The sequence below is a fragment of the Coenobita brevimanus genome, chromosome 28, assembly GCF_032717465.1.
Source record: "Coenobita brevimanus isolate Jiangsu-jjx chromosome 28, ASM3271746v2, whole genome shotgun sequence".
Classification (NCBI taxonomy): Eukaryota; Metazoa; Arthropoda; class Malacostraca; order Decapoda; family Coenobitidae; genus Coenobita; species Coenobita brevimanus.
Window position 1 is genome coordinate 17,012,647 of NC_136981.1, and position 14,238 is coordinate 17,026,884.

Below are 14,238 nucleotides of genomic sequence, written 5' to 3' on the forward strand. Positions count from 1 at the left end.
GACAGAAATTTTAAAAAGGGAGGAAGAATTATAATATTAACTAAGAAAAATCTAAAAGTCAATGAAATAAAACTAGATATACCATCACAAGTAGAACTGATTGCAGTAGAGATCAACACATCTGAAGGGAAAGTAATTGTAGCCAATTTGTACATGCCACCCAGATCAAACACATGGGAAAGAGACGAATATGAGGACCTGGCAGAGAGTACAATTCAGAGTTTAAGATCATTACTACATAAAATGGAAGAGAAATCGGAAAGAATTATACTAATTGGAGATTTTAATACAAACATAAATTGGAATACTCTAGATATAATGAGCCAAGAAAGCTGTTGGGACCAAAAGCTCCTGGATCTCGTGCAAGAGTTTTTCCTAACGCAACATGTGAGGGAAACCACTAGAAAAAGAGGACTCGATGTACCTTCAATGCTAGATCTAATATTTACCAGGCAAGAAAATGATATTGACAGTTTAATATATCACCCTCCACTCGGCAAAAGCGATCATGCAGTACTAAATTACAACTTCAGGATGGCATATTACATAGTTAACAGCAATGAAAGATACAAAAAGAGCCTAAACTATAAAAAGGGATATTATCAATACCTAAAGAAGTATTTCTTAGAAGTTGATTGGGAAAATGAGCTTAGAGGACAAGATTTAAATGCTGTATATAAAAAATTCTGTGAATTTTATGAAATAGGAGTCCAGAAGTGCATCCCACAGCACAAAGAAGCAGATAAGAAAATACAGAAATGGTTCAATACAGAATGTAAACAATCAAAAGAAAGAAGAGATTTGTTGTGGAATAGATACAGAAGACACAATAGTGAAAGGGCGTATAATAATTACAAACAGGCAAGAAACGTTCATACAAGAATAAGGAGGGAAGCCCAAAAACAGTTTGAGGAGGATATAATAAATAAAAGTAGTGATCAACCAAAGCTATTTTACAGCTACATCAGAAGCAAAACCAAAGTAAAAGATATAATGCAATCCAATACGGACGAGGGAATCACCTATAAACAAGAGAAAGATATTTGTGAAGCGCTAAATAAGAATTTCCAATTAGTTTTTAGAGAAGAAAAAATTTTTGAGAGGGACTATGTGGAACATACATGTCCACACATACTACCAGATATACAAATATCAGAAAAAAGTAATACAGGAGGAGTTACGTAAATTAGACAGAAGAAAAGCAAGTGGTTCTGAAGAAATTTCATGTTGGGTACTATGAGAATCTGCAAAGGAGTTAAGTAAACCATTATTTTTAATCTTCAACAAATCCTTGAGTCAAGGTAAACTACCTGATCTTTGGAAAAAAGCAAATATTGTCCCCTTATTCAAGAAAGGAAATGGACAAAATCCACTCAACTACCGACCAGTATCACTGACCAGTGTTGTAAGCAAGGTATTAGAAAAGCTTATAAGAAAAGCTTGGGTAAATCATCTAGAAGAACACAGTATGATAACAGAAAGACAGTTTGGTTTCAGAAAAGGAAAATCATGTGTTACTAATCTGTTGAGCTACTATGACAGAGTAACAAACACAATACAGGAAAGAGAAGGATGGGTGGACAGTATCTATTTAGATTTCAAGAAAGCATTTGACACAGTACCACACCAAAGACTTTTATGGAAACTGTACCATCAAGGAGGAATTCGAGGCATCGAGGCAAACTGTTTTGTTGGATGCAAGATTTTCTCATAAAAAGAGAAATGAGAACAGTACTAAGGGGAAACTACTCATCATGGAAAGAAGTGACTAGTGGAGTACCACACGGTTCACTGCTGGCACCAATCATGTTTTTAGTGTATATAAATGATATAAACAGTAACACTGGAAATGAGAGCTATCTGAATATGTTTGCAGATGATGCAAAAATACAAAGGAGAACCACTAACACAGACTCTTGTAAAGAGCTACAAGAAGAATTACCGGTAAATAAACTCCATGAATGGAGTAATACATGGCAAATGGAATTCGATGTGGACAAGTGTCATGTAATCAAGTTTGGTAAAAGTGGAAAAAGACCTGATTGGGATTATACGTTAGGAAATAAAACCCTACACATATCAGAAAGAGAGAAGGACCTAGGTGTGATTATCATAACAGACTATCTCCGGCTGACCACATCAGTGAGAAGGTACGGAACATATATACACTGCCTACAAATATGAGAATAGCATTCACATACATAAATGAAGACATGATAAGAAAGATAATAACATCATTCATCAGACCAACCCTGGAGTACGCATCAGTAGTCTGGAGTCCTCATCCCAAAAAACACATAGACAAGATTGAAAAAGTTCAAAGGACCGCTACAAGATGGGTACCAAGCTTAAGGGATCTAAGCTACTAAGAAAGACTAAATAAACTGAATCTACCAACACTACAGAAGAGAAGGAAAAGAGGTGACATGATAATGCTATATAAATACATATCAGGGAAGGAGAAAATAGACATAAATGATTACTTAACATATGGGGAAGCATCAGCAAGAGGACACTGCAAAAAACTGCATAAGAAGAGAGGTGATAAAGACGTAAGGAAATTAAGTTTCCCAAACAGAGCAATTGATCAATGGAATGCATTACCTAATGAAATGGTGTGTGCCAAAACAATTCACAAATTTAAGGATATGTACGATAAATATGGTTTACGACACGGGACAGGACGAGCTTGACTCATTCCTGTAAAGATACAATTAGGTAAGAACACAGGCAGGTAGGCAGAAAAAACATTATCACTCCACCTTTTAAATGTGTGTGATAAAATAATAATAATAATAATAATAATAATAATAATAATAATAATAATAATGATGATGATGATGATGATGATGATGTTGATGGTGATGATGATAATAATAATAATAATAATAATAATAATAATAAAGATAATAATAACTAACACGGGTAACAGGTGTTGTCCTGGTAAAACCCAATGATCGTGCATACCATCATTTCCCGGGACCCTGGATTGCTGTGGGACAGGACCCCCGAAGTCCCCTGATATCCATCAAACCTAGGTCGCTCTTTGGGCCTATTTCCCCAGGGAGGTAGTCCTCTGGCACTTCTTCCTACCATGCACCTATTTTCCCACCACAGTAACCACCCATCCACACCAATCCGTCTTCCCATCCAGTATGTAGTGGCCAATAATGAAATTGTTGTAGAAATATCATGTTTCACCATTATTATTTGATTATTTCTAAATAGTTCTAATCCTGGTCATCAGAGGCGCCACTTAAGCAACTGTAATGTACACATCTAAACTGGTCGTAAAGTATGACGATTTTGAGAGCAGTTTAAAGAGTTCTTTATGCATCTCCACTATTACCATGGGAGATGACAGACAGACAAAAAGACAGACAGTCATTCTATTTCATATATCTATATATCTATATATCTATCTATCTATCTATCTACCTCTCTATCTATTTAATTTTATATATATATATATATATATATATATATATATATATATATATATATTTATGATTACGATGATGATGATGATTATGGTTGTCATGATAATGATGCTGATGAAGACTAGGGTGATAAAAATGATGGTGATGACGATGACGACAGCGATGATTTTGATGATAATTGGAGATCATAACGATGTCGACAAAAGCGAGAACAATGAAAATGACGACGATGATAAAAGAGATGATGACGATGATGATGATAATGATGATGGTGTGTTTTTCAGGAGTATGGGGCCTTCCTTTAGTTGGCACCCTCCCTGGCCACAGTACATCATTGCTTGCCCACTTCCGCAAGCTTAAGAAAAAGTTTGGCGATGTGTTCACGTGAGTATTTTAGAAAGACACCGTGTAAAGCCGCCATTATGTGCCCAAGACAGAGAGAGAGAGAGAGAGAGAGAGAGATAACATGATAATGAGGCTCACTGATTTACTGGTAAGAAAATTAATGACTGGTTGGTAGACTGATAAGCAAATAAACCATAATAGTCATTATGACACTGGTTCCACACATGCTTTGTACGTGTTTGTTTCAGAATATGGTTGGGCAGCAAGATAGGTTAGGTTAGGTTAGGGTAGTTGGGTAGAGTAAGTTGAGTTTGGTTAGATTAGGTTAGGTGAAAATATGGTGAATCCACCCCAGGTAAAGATATGTTAGTTTTGGTTAGGTCAAGATAGATTAAATTTCAACAGGTTAGTAAAATTAGGTTATGGTAGGCTAGGTTTGGTTCGGTGAACATATCCGCAGGTAATGGTGGTGGACAGGTTAGGGTTGGTCTGGTAGGGTTTGGAGAGTTTAAGTTAAGACAGGTTAAGTCAGGTTAGGTAAGGTTAAACTAGGTTTGATTCAGTTCGATTGGGCTGGTTGGCTTTGTTTAACAAATGGTGGATCCGCTGATTTTTTCGGACTGCACTTAAACAGTAGGGTAGTGGTGGTGGATAATTAGGTTAAGTTGGATCTGGAAAGATTACCTTAAGTTAGATTTCGGTAGCTGAGGTTAAGACAGGGTAGGTCAAATTAAATCAAGTCATGCTGGGTTCGGTTAGGTTAGCAAATGGTGGATTCACTGGTGTTCAGACCGCAGTTGGGTAGCAGGATAGCGGTGATGGACAGGCTAGATTAGACTAGGTTAGCTTAAAAGGTTCTGTTGTGTTGTGTTCTGTTATGTTCAGTTACCTACTTGTGGATGCGCTGCTACTTCGGAACGGGGTTGGGCAGCAGGATAATGATTGTGGATAGGTTTGGCCAGGTTCGGTTAGGTCCAGATAAGTCAGGTAAAGACATCCAGTATATTACCAATATGCCGAGAATCGAATGCAGGACTCTCACGTGAGTCCCGGGTTCGCTTCCTGGCATATTGGTAATATATTGGATGATTTTTCCTGTGTACAGTACAGGTTTCTCTTTTCATTAGCTAATGATAGGAAAAGTTAGTTCAGACCACAATAGGTTTGCATCAGTGTCTGTTCAGTTCGGTTATCAAATAATGGAACCATTAATATTTCACACTGCAGTTGTGAAACAAGTTGATTAGGAGCGAGGGCAAAGTCCTTGGTAGTCTCACGTCAAGTAGTTGCATTTTCTCACATACCGTATGAGTGGCCCAACCTGGCCTGGCCCAATCCAGCCAAACCATAATGTTTTTGAGATGCATACATCTTAGCAACCTATAGGGTGAATCAGTGTGTGGTTTGCACCATGTGATAGCCCCATTCACTAAGATTTGTTTTTGACAGGTTTCATCACACCCCAGTGGTGGACATGGCATATGACATGCGTAAAGTGCATCACATCGAAAATCTTAAAAGAGGGTCACATGTCAGAGAATTTGTTCTGAAGGCACAGAACTTGGTAGGTAGTTAGCCATCAATATACTGTAGGCATCCTCAGGGTATAAGGCGAAAATTCAGTGCTTTCAGATTTGAACGGCCTCGCTTGTACTGCAATGACAAAGGTATCTTACTGTTGGTAGTGGATAGGGAGGTTACATATGGTTAGATCAAGTTAGGTTAGACTAGGTTTGGTTCTATTTTGAGGTAATAGATCCCGGTTCTCTTGATGTTTCGCACTGCGGTTGGGGAGCACGGCAGTGGTTGTGGATAGTTTAGTTTAAGCCAGTTGTGTTTGGATAGTTTATGTCAGTACAGGTTACGGTAGGTTCAGTTCTGTTCAGTTCGCATAACAAATGATAGTTCTGCTGGTGTTACAGATTAAGGCTGGTCAGCAGGATGGTTGTAGATAGGTTAGGTTGGGTTCAGTTATTTTAGATTAGGCTAGGATAGGGTAACGTATGCTAGGTTAGGTTCGATTAACTCTTACCGTGCTGCGAAAAAAAAAAAAAAAAATGATACCCCTATGTGTTGGCCGATTTTGTTTTTTGTTTTTTTCTCACTAAATGGGCTTCATACATCAATAGAGATCCCTGGCACTCATAAAAGTAACCACTAAAGCCAGAAAGTTGGTTGAATCGAGTCAGGTTGGTACCACTCAACCTCTGAAATCTCCAAGGTTACTGAGAGTGCAGAGCAACTGTGAGCTTGTGAACTGATTTTGTATTTTCTGGATAAATGGGCTGAATACATCAATATATGATCTCTGGCACTAAAAAAAGTAATTACCAAAGCCAGAAAGTTGGTTGAATCGAGTCAGGTTGGTGCCACTCTACCTCTGAGATCTTCGAGGCTACTATGAGAGAAAAGCGTCTGTAAGCTTGTGGACCGATTTTGGTCTATATTTGTGGGTAAATGGGCTTAATACATCAAGATATGATCCCTGGCACTAACAGAAGTAATCACCAAAGCCAGAAAGTAGGTCGAATTGGGTCTGACTTGGCTCGTATCTCTGACTGGGGTAAAAATATTCTGGTAGTTTTAATAATATTCAGCTTAATTCTGCATCATCCTTGAACATCCTTGGGGTTTCATTTACTCGGGAGTTGTCTTGAAAAGGTCATATTACATCTCTTGTAAAATCTGCTTCCAAGAGATTGGGTGTTCTAAGCTGACTCCGTTCCTTCTTTACCCCTGCACAATTGATGACTCTATACAGTGGTTTTATCCGCCCCTGTGTGGAGTACAACTCTCATGTGTGGGGAGGCTCCCCACATACAGCTTTTCTCAATAGGATGGAGTCAAAGGCTTTTCGTCTCATTAACTCTCCTCCTCTTACTGACTCCCTTCAATCTGTCTCTTTGCCGCACTGTTGCATCTTTATCTCTTTTCTATCGCTACTTCAATGGTAACTGCTCCTCTGAACTGTCTGCATGCATTCCTCCATCTCTTCAACGGTCGCGTACCACCCGTCTAGCAGCAAACTCTCATCCCTTTTCTGTCCAACTCTCTAATGCAAGAGTTAACCGTTACTTCCAGTCCTTCATTTTTGCAACAGGTAAACTCTGGAACTGTCTCCCTCTGTCTGTATTTCCTGCTTCCTATGATCTCCAGTCTTTCAAACGTGGTGTATCCAGGCATCTCGATATGATCGGATCTTGAATTTGGCTCTCTCTTGTATTTTGTTTTTCCCTTGGAAGGAATAATTTTATGGGCCCGCGGCCTTTGGTTCCTTCTTCCTCACATAAAAAAAAAAAAGGTTTCTGCTACCTAACCACTGAAATCTTCAAGGTTACAGAAAGAGCAGCTGTGAGGCTATGAAGACTCACATGCCTCCCGTTTTCATAAATCAGTGTTGTAATCATAGCGTAAAAATGTCTGAAGTTAGCGAGATACGATACTGTCTTCCATTTTCCTTCGGTTTCTTGCAATGACTTTTACTGCTACAGGACGTACATCTTAGTCACCGGCATTTTTAAGGGGTCGTAGATCTATGTCGCTAGCAGAGTATAGGTTAACTTTGGTTTGGTTGGGTTAAACGGTACATCTTTTGTGTTTCAGAGTACGGCTGGGCAGCAGGGTAGTGGTGGTGGCGTCAGACTATCAGCTCATCAAGGCAGCCTTCTGCAACCCCGCCTTATAGGGACGGCCAGATTTCTTCACATTCAAGATCTTTTCCTTGTTTGACAATTTAGGTAAGGAGAGATACCAAGCTTTCACCTTCCTTTTATATGGCGATGTCCTTTTTCATAACAGGTACAGGTGGTTTGTATATTGCACTCTTCAATAATGTGTGGTGCAGGGACGGCTCGTGATGTTCTTTTACATTCTTTTAAGTTAACTGGGATATATTATTTACATTGAATACCTTAGTTCATATAGTTCAGAGGCAGAATAAGAGAATATTATGGCTCTAAATCCTTTCGCAGAAGGATTTCTTCATGAATAGCATTATGTTCTTGTTTTAATCTGTTTCCATTTTTGTGATGATTTTAGTCCAAGTTAGAGGAAAAAAGAGGGTAGTTGTTTTCTGGAAAATTTAGTCATCTATGTAATGAAATGAAACAAATAGATAAAGAAATAAATAATAATTAAAGAAAAGACACTATAAAGCATGACCAGTGATTTGGGAAGTACAAGATGATGCAGGGTGAATACTGGTAATGCTGACTAAGCCGTCTCTGCAACACACAAATATTGGGTTGAGTTATATGTGGACCATCCTATACAATTTCAAGCAAAATTTCTGTTAGCTCCATCAACCCTGCTATGATGGAAAGATCGATTTTTACTCATTCCAGATCTTTTCTTTCTTCGTGAATTATTGGGCGAATATGGTAACATCCTCTTCATATTCCTGTTAACATCCAGAGAGTAAATAAGGATCAGAGTGAGTCTCAGGCATCTGAATGTGTCTAATGTGTTAAATCTTCTTCCAAGCCCGCCAAACAATGAAACCCAAATATCTCTTCTTTCCATATCTTCTTAGAGGGTCTGGGTAATGGTCCGGATTCCAGGTAATTAAGAGACTTCATGGCACATCTCTCTTCATGACTTAATTAAAAAAAAAAAATGTATGGATGGATGGACAGTTGGTATTAAGGATCTTTCTTCATGACTGCTAGTTTTTCTAAAAAATGACAAAGTAAAAGTGATGAATACACGTGATGAGACGCATAGCCACAGTGCTTATCTCCGTTACTTAGGCCTTTGAACCTGTGGCTGCTTTTCAACACATATCCCTGTTATACAAGGCCATCTCTTCAACGTTTTGCAGTTAACATGTTATCCTCCTACCTACCTGTGTGTTACCTTCCTATCTCCCCTATGTTTTAACCTCCTACCTCCCCTACAAGTTATCTCCCCTATGTGTTACCTTCCCTAAATGTTACCCCAGGTTCATTTTACGTGCCAACTCACGAAGGGTGGATGAACACCTGAGCTGAGTGGCGCCAGTTTCCTGCACTTGAATCCGAACCCTGACACTGTCAGGCAGGCAGCCATCTCTTTCCTTAACCCTTGGTATGCCAGGTGAAAAAACTTAACCCTGAATGCCATGTTGGGTCCTGAAAGACCTCAACTTAATTTTTGGATTTCTGCCATATGCACAAAGTTACAAATGTTGAATTTGGTACATATGTTGCCCAGGACACGACGCATGTACCCAGTTCACCATGTGTCCGTTTTGTGATTTATATATTTTTTTTTTTTTTGTTTCTTAATGAAAGTAAAATTTTCATAATATTCTTAAAAATTTTTGAAAGTTGGAACATGTAATGAATAATCCATATATCTATCGGTTGCCAAATGCCTTAATCCCATAAGGGTTAACCACAAACAAATCGCCTCCATGTTGCCCTGTCCCCCGCCATTTCACTGCCTTGCTCCCAGCCTCATACTCTTCCCCATGTCACGAATTTGCGACATTATATAAATACTCCGATTCGTGACACTATTATTATGGGAAGCCACAAGCTCTAGTGAAAGACCCAGTGTGTTTCACTCAGTTTAACCTTTCTTGTATGCACTTTGATTGGGATGGTTTCCAGAACATTCATCACTGCTTCATAAGTGACTGTTCTTATGCACGACATTTGTGCTTCACTGAGTGAATTTATCATGTGTGTATACTATTCGCCCCACCTATTATCCATCAAAGTCAGGCCATGCTTACTTCCAGTGAACATGCTTTTGTGGTACCAGGCATGAAACAGATTGTTTTAGTTAGAATGGGACTTTCGTTAAGGATAGATGTGCACTACAGCGAGGATTCCCGAGATTTTGACTACTCCAGAGCTGTGGGCTATAGCTCGGTGATGCCATGCCTCTCCACTCACCGTAGTTAGAATTTAGTGATGGACAGCTGAGAGAGAGAGATGGATGGTGCATGTCTTGACCTGTGGATCATCTGTCATTCCAGGAGATCACCCATCTCTCCGTTGCCAGCCCAGGGAATGTGGATGTTGCAATGGAGGAGCAGGCAGGAAGATCGACGAAGATTACCCTCCTCGTTTTGCTGTGTCTTAGCAGCAACTCCAGTCTACAGCCCTGTGACTCCACATTACCAATTATTAACAGTACCTTTTTCTGTTCTCTATGTTTAAACCACCCCATCCGGGCAGATTTTTCACCAGTGGCCTCCCCAATTCCGGAAGATTTTCATTTTTGGGGGGGGCTAAAACCTCAGCTTTTTATGAGAAACATCGAAAACTCAGGGAGATATTTGTCACCTGAGCTTAAAAATGCCGGTACAGGTGACATATCCTCACCTGGCATTGTGTTCTATCAAGCCCGGCTCCACAGAAGACATTATCTATAGGAGGGATAAGTATTCCAAACCACTCAGAATAGGTAGACATTTATTTATTTGGTACTAATTTATATGTAGTACAAGAATACATTGGTTTTCACACATTAATATAGGCGATATAAGCATTGTTTCACTCAACAAAACACATCAACATAACGCACTTTGTTTGGCGACATTACCTGCCCATCACTTCTGATCATTTCATCCTCTAACGCCACATAAATTTTGTCCTCCACATTGCCACCGATTGGGGAATCACTCTTGCCTTGAAGTTCGTACCGTGGCACGACATGTCTTTATTGGCTAGGTCACTGGTAACAGGTGAGTTACTGAGACAATGGTGTGCGGGTGAGGGCGGAGGTTACATGGGATAAGGCTTTGTCCCCACCTGGCCTCGAGTAGAGGAAGGTGCCTAGGGTATATGTACCAAAAATCACGTGCAAAATTTGAAAAATATGCAAATGATGGATCTTGCAATTACAGCATGTTTATAAACGTCAACAGGAGTCACAGTAACAAAACGTTCAGGCGCATATGTACATTAACGGGATAAGATAGATTAAGAGCGTTATCTTTTTATGACTGATTGAGTGAATTTACTTTGCCAGAGATTCTGAATTTACTCGCTGAAGCTTCCTTGGAACGAAAATTTATTTTGTTGTAATTAATATATTTACAGTTCCTCTCACTGAGCTCAATCAAATGTAATAATTGTGTTTGATTTCTCCACATTATCATTCCTTAATTTGCTTACTCCCAGTCTGCACACACTTCTTATATTAATCATCTCTGGTAGTTAAGCCAGTTCTTTTGTACTGGTTCATAACAAATCCTTTGTGCCAGCCAGAGGTTGGCATCAGTAAGAACCTGTTTATTATTATTATTATTATTATTATTATTATTATTATTATATTATTATCATTACTATTACTATTATTATTATTATTATTATTATTATTATTATTATTATCATTATTATTACTATTATTATTATTATTATCATCATCACTATTATTATTATTATTAGTGATTGTCAAGGGGCAAGGGTAGCACTTTCTCAGAGGCCAACAGTATCATCAATTCAGCATTTATGACTGATTAGTTTCCCCTGTGTACTGTTGAGCAAGTTTACCAAATTTTTGTCTTCAGAAAATCAGCAAAGTAAGCTGGCATAAGGTGAAAACTTATACTTGATTTCATAAGTTGATTCCCATTTGATAAGTGGTGACTTCTCCCACAAGTAGGAGAAATAATATTCAATATGCTCTTTTCTTCCCAGCATCAGAGTTGTGATTATTGAGTTATTTATTCCATTAAACTAGTTATTTACCCCAATATGTTAACCTCCCCCCATGACAATTGGTGACCTCGCCAGGATAATAACTCCTAGCCGATCTTATTCCAGGATATTAACTCCTAGCTCAAGCATTAAAGTTATTATGAAATAATAATAAACTCACTCACTCACAGCTAGTTATTAGTTATAGTCACTATAGTTTATATTACTGGTGTTGACTGTTAGTTTACCAGGTCATTTCCTGCTTCATTAACCCACTGAGAACTCAACTCAATTTCAGTATTTTACACTTGCTAATGTCAGACAATTTTTTCGCCCCTGGGAAACCTGGCACTCAACACGTTGATTTTTGTGAGTCTCTCCCCAGTTAGTTGGTGGATTTCTTTTTCTTGTTTACCAGTTTTATGTATATTTAACTGGTCACCATCAGCCTGTGCCTATATCCTTAAATTAGAATAATTAACATTCGACTGCAAAGCTGCACAGTTCAAAGATTAGTTTTAGTTCACTCAGAATGAGCTAGTCCCATGGCTCCCAACCTGTTTATACAGGAAGCCAAGGGTGTGGGGTTTAAGGATCCCTAGGAAAGTGAGATTGTTTCTGGCGTGTATTCGGGCAGCATCTCCACTTTATACAGGTTCAGCAGTGGCAGTTGTTACGTCAGGACCTCTGATATAACCATAAGCAAACATTAGGTTTAATTTACTCAGACTAAGTTAGTACCATGGTTCCTAACCTGTTCATACAGGAAGCCAAGGGTATGGGGTTTAATGATCCCCAGGAAAGTGAGATTGTTTTCCACATGTATTCTGTTAGCATCTCCTTTCAATAAAGGTTCAGCAGTGGCAGTTGTTATGCCAGAACCTCTGTTTGACCTAATATAGGTATATAACATTAATTTCAATTCACTCTGTCCCAGTGAAATAGCACCATGGTTCCTAACCTGTTCATACACGATGCCAACGCTATGGGGCTTAATGATCCCCAGATCAGTGAGATTGTTTCCTGAGGCATATATCCAGGTAGCATCTCTATTTTATACTGGCTCAACCAATGCAATAGTTATCCCAGAACCTTTGCCCAGATTTTAGGGAATGTTAGTGGTGCCAAGCATACTTGCACCATAATCTTAGTTTAGATGTTGTCCAAGAGTAACAGTCTGACCTGACACTTGGCATAGTGCATAAGAAACTAGAGGATAATGTGATTATGCATTCACAGGGAGGTCAAGCCAGGTTCCTTTATAAACAAGGACGGCTGTACCATGAGTCACAAACAACCCAGGACGAGGTTTGACTCCAGTTTGTCATTCCCACAAATTACCGCTGACCAGTGACCAAACTGGGTCATTTATCAGTGATGGGAGGTCACATGGACAAAAAGAAAACCCTTGACCGTATCCATGCTGACTTCTTCTGGCCAGGAATGGGACATGAAAAAAGCTTGTGCATGCTTTTGATGTATGTCATTGTACAACTAGTCAAGGACACATCCATCCTGCACTATTGGAATCCATGCCCATATTCTCTGAGCCATTTGAAAGAGAGGGCAGTGACAATGTAGGTGCAGACCTGATGTTTCGCCTGCTAACTGACGACAAACACAGGCAACTGTTGAACGATGGGTTCTGTAAGACAGGCATCCTCTGTGATTTAGGTAATCCAGGTACTAGCTTGGTTCCCAGTTAATAGTATACCAGCAAGACCTGACGTCTCGCTCGTTGGTCCTACAGGACACATTATACACACGAGTATATACTGCACGTTTAGAGGAAAGTTCGAGAATCCCGCAGAGGCATTCCGAGGCTGTGTCTGAATTACCTTGTGGTGCCTCTAGAACTGTGGGCCTTTCTTAGGATTCCCAGAGAAGACATGCTATCTACATGAGTGTTCACATCCACGCTGGGTTTTAAAATGTGAACTACCCGAGTTTGCATAGGGATTCTCAGCTTACCAATATTAGATGTAAGTGTAGAGGTATAAGGGTAAGAATGCTTTTAGGATGTCCCAGTGCAAAGGAACAAATACTGCCAGACAGTACTTAGACTAGGAGCATATGCACAGAGCCTTGAGTTAAGGGTCACAACTCTTACTTTCGACCTGTGACGGGCTGTGGGTCACTGAGGGCCCTGTTCGTTAATTAGCACCTGTTGGGATCTTTTTAATCAACCAGGGGTTAATGCTGCAGCCGGTGTTTCAGTTGAAGTGAAGCATGGTCTCGCAGATGAGAGAAGGAGCTGGTGCCTGATTTGTCAGGACTCCATATTATAAATACAAATCATAACAGAAGCAGAGCTCAGAAGTTCCGACATCCTACAGAATATTGGACCAGAAAATAATGTATTCTCCACAATCGATCTGCTAAGTGGATATTATCAAATTCCGGTAGAACAGGAGTCACGTAAATACACTGCCTTTTCCACAAATAGAGGACACTATCAGTATAGAAGGATGCTCATGGGACTGAGGACAGCCCTGGGCACATTCCAGCATCTTATGAATTACGTATTGTCCGGAATTTAGGACAAGGAATATTTGTTTATCTTGACGATATTATAATCGCAACGAAAGATATCAACGAACATCTCAAAAAATTAGATCTTCTCTTAGAAAAGCTTGGTGATGCTGGTTTAAAAATTAAGCTTTCTAAATGCAAATTTTGCTTTAAAGAAATAAATTTCTTAGGCCACAAATTAAGTTCTAATGGTATTCACACCACTGATGACAAAATACAGGCAGTGAGAGATTTTCCTGAACCCACTACGACTGACGAAGGTAGACAATTTTTAGGTCTAGCTAGGTACT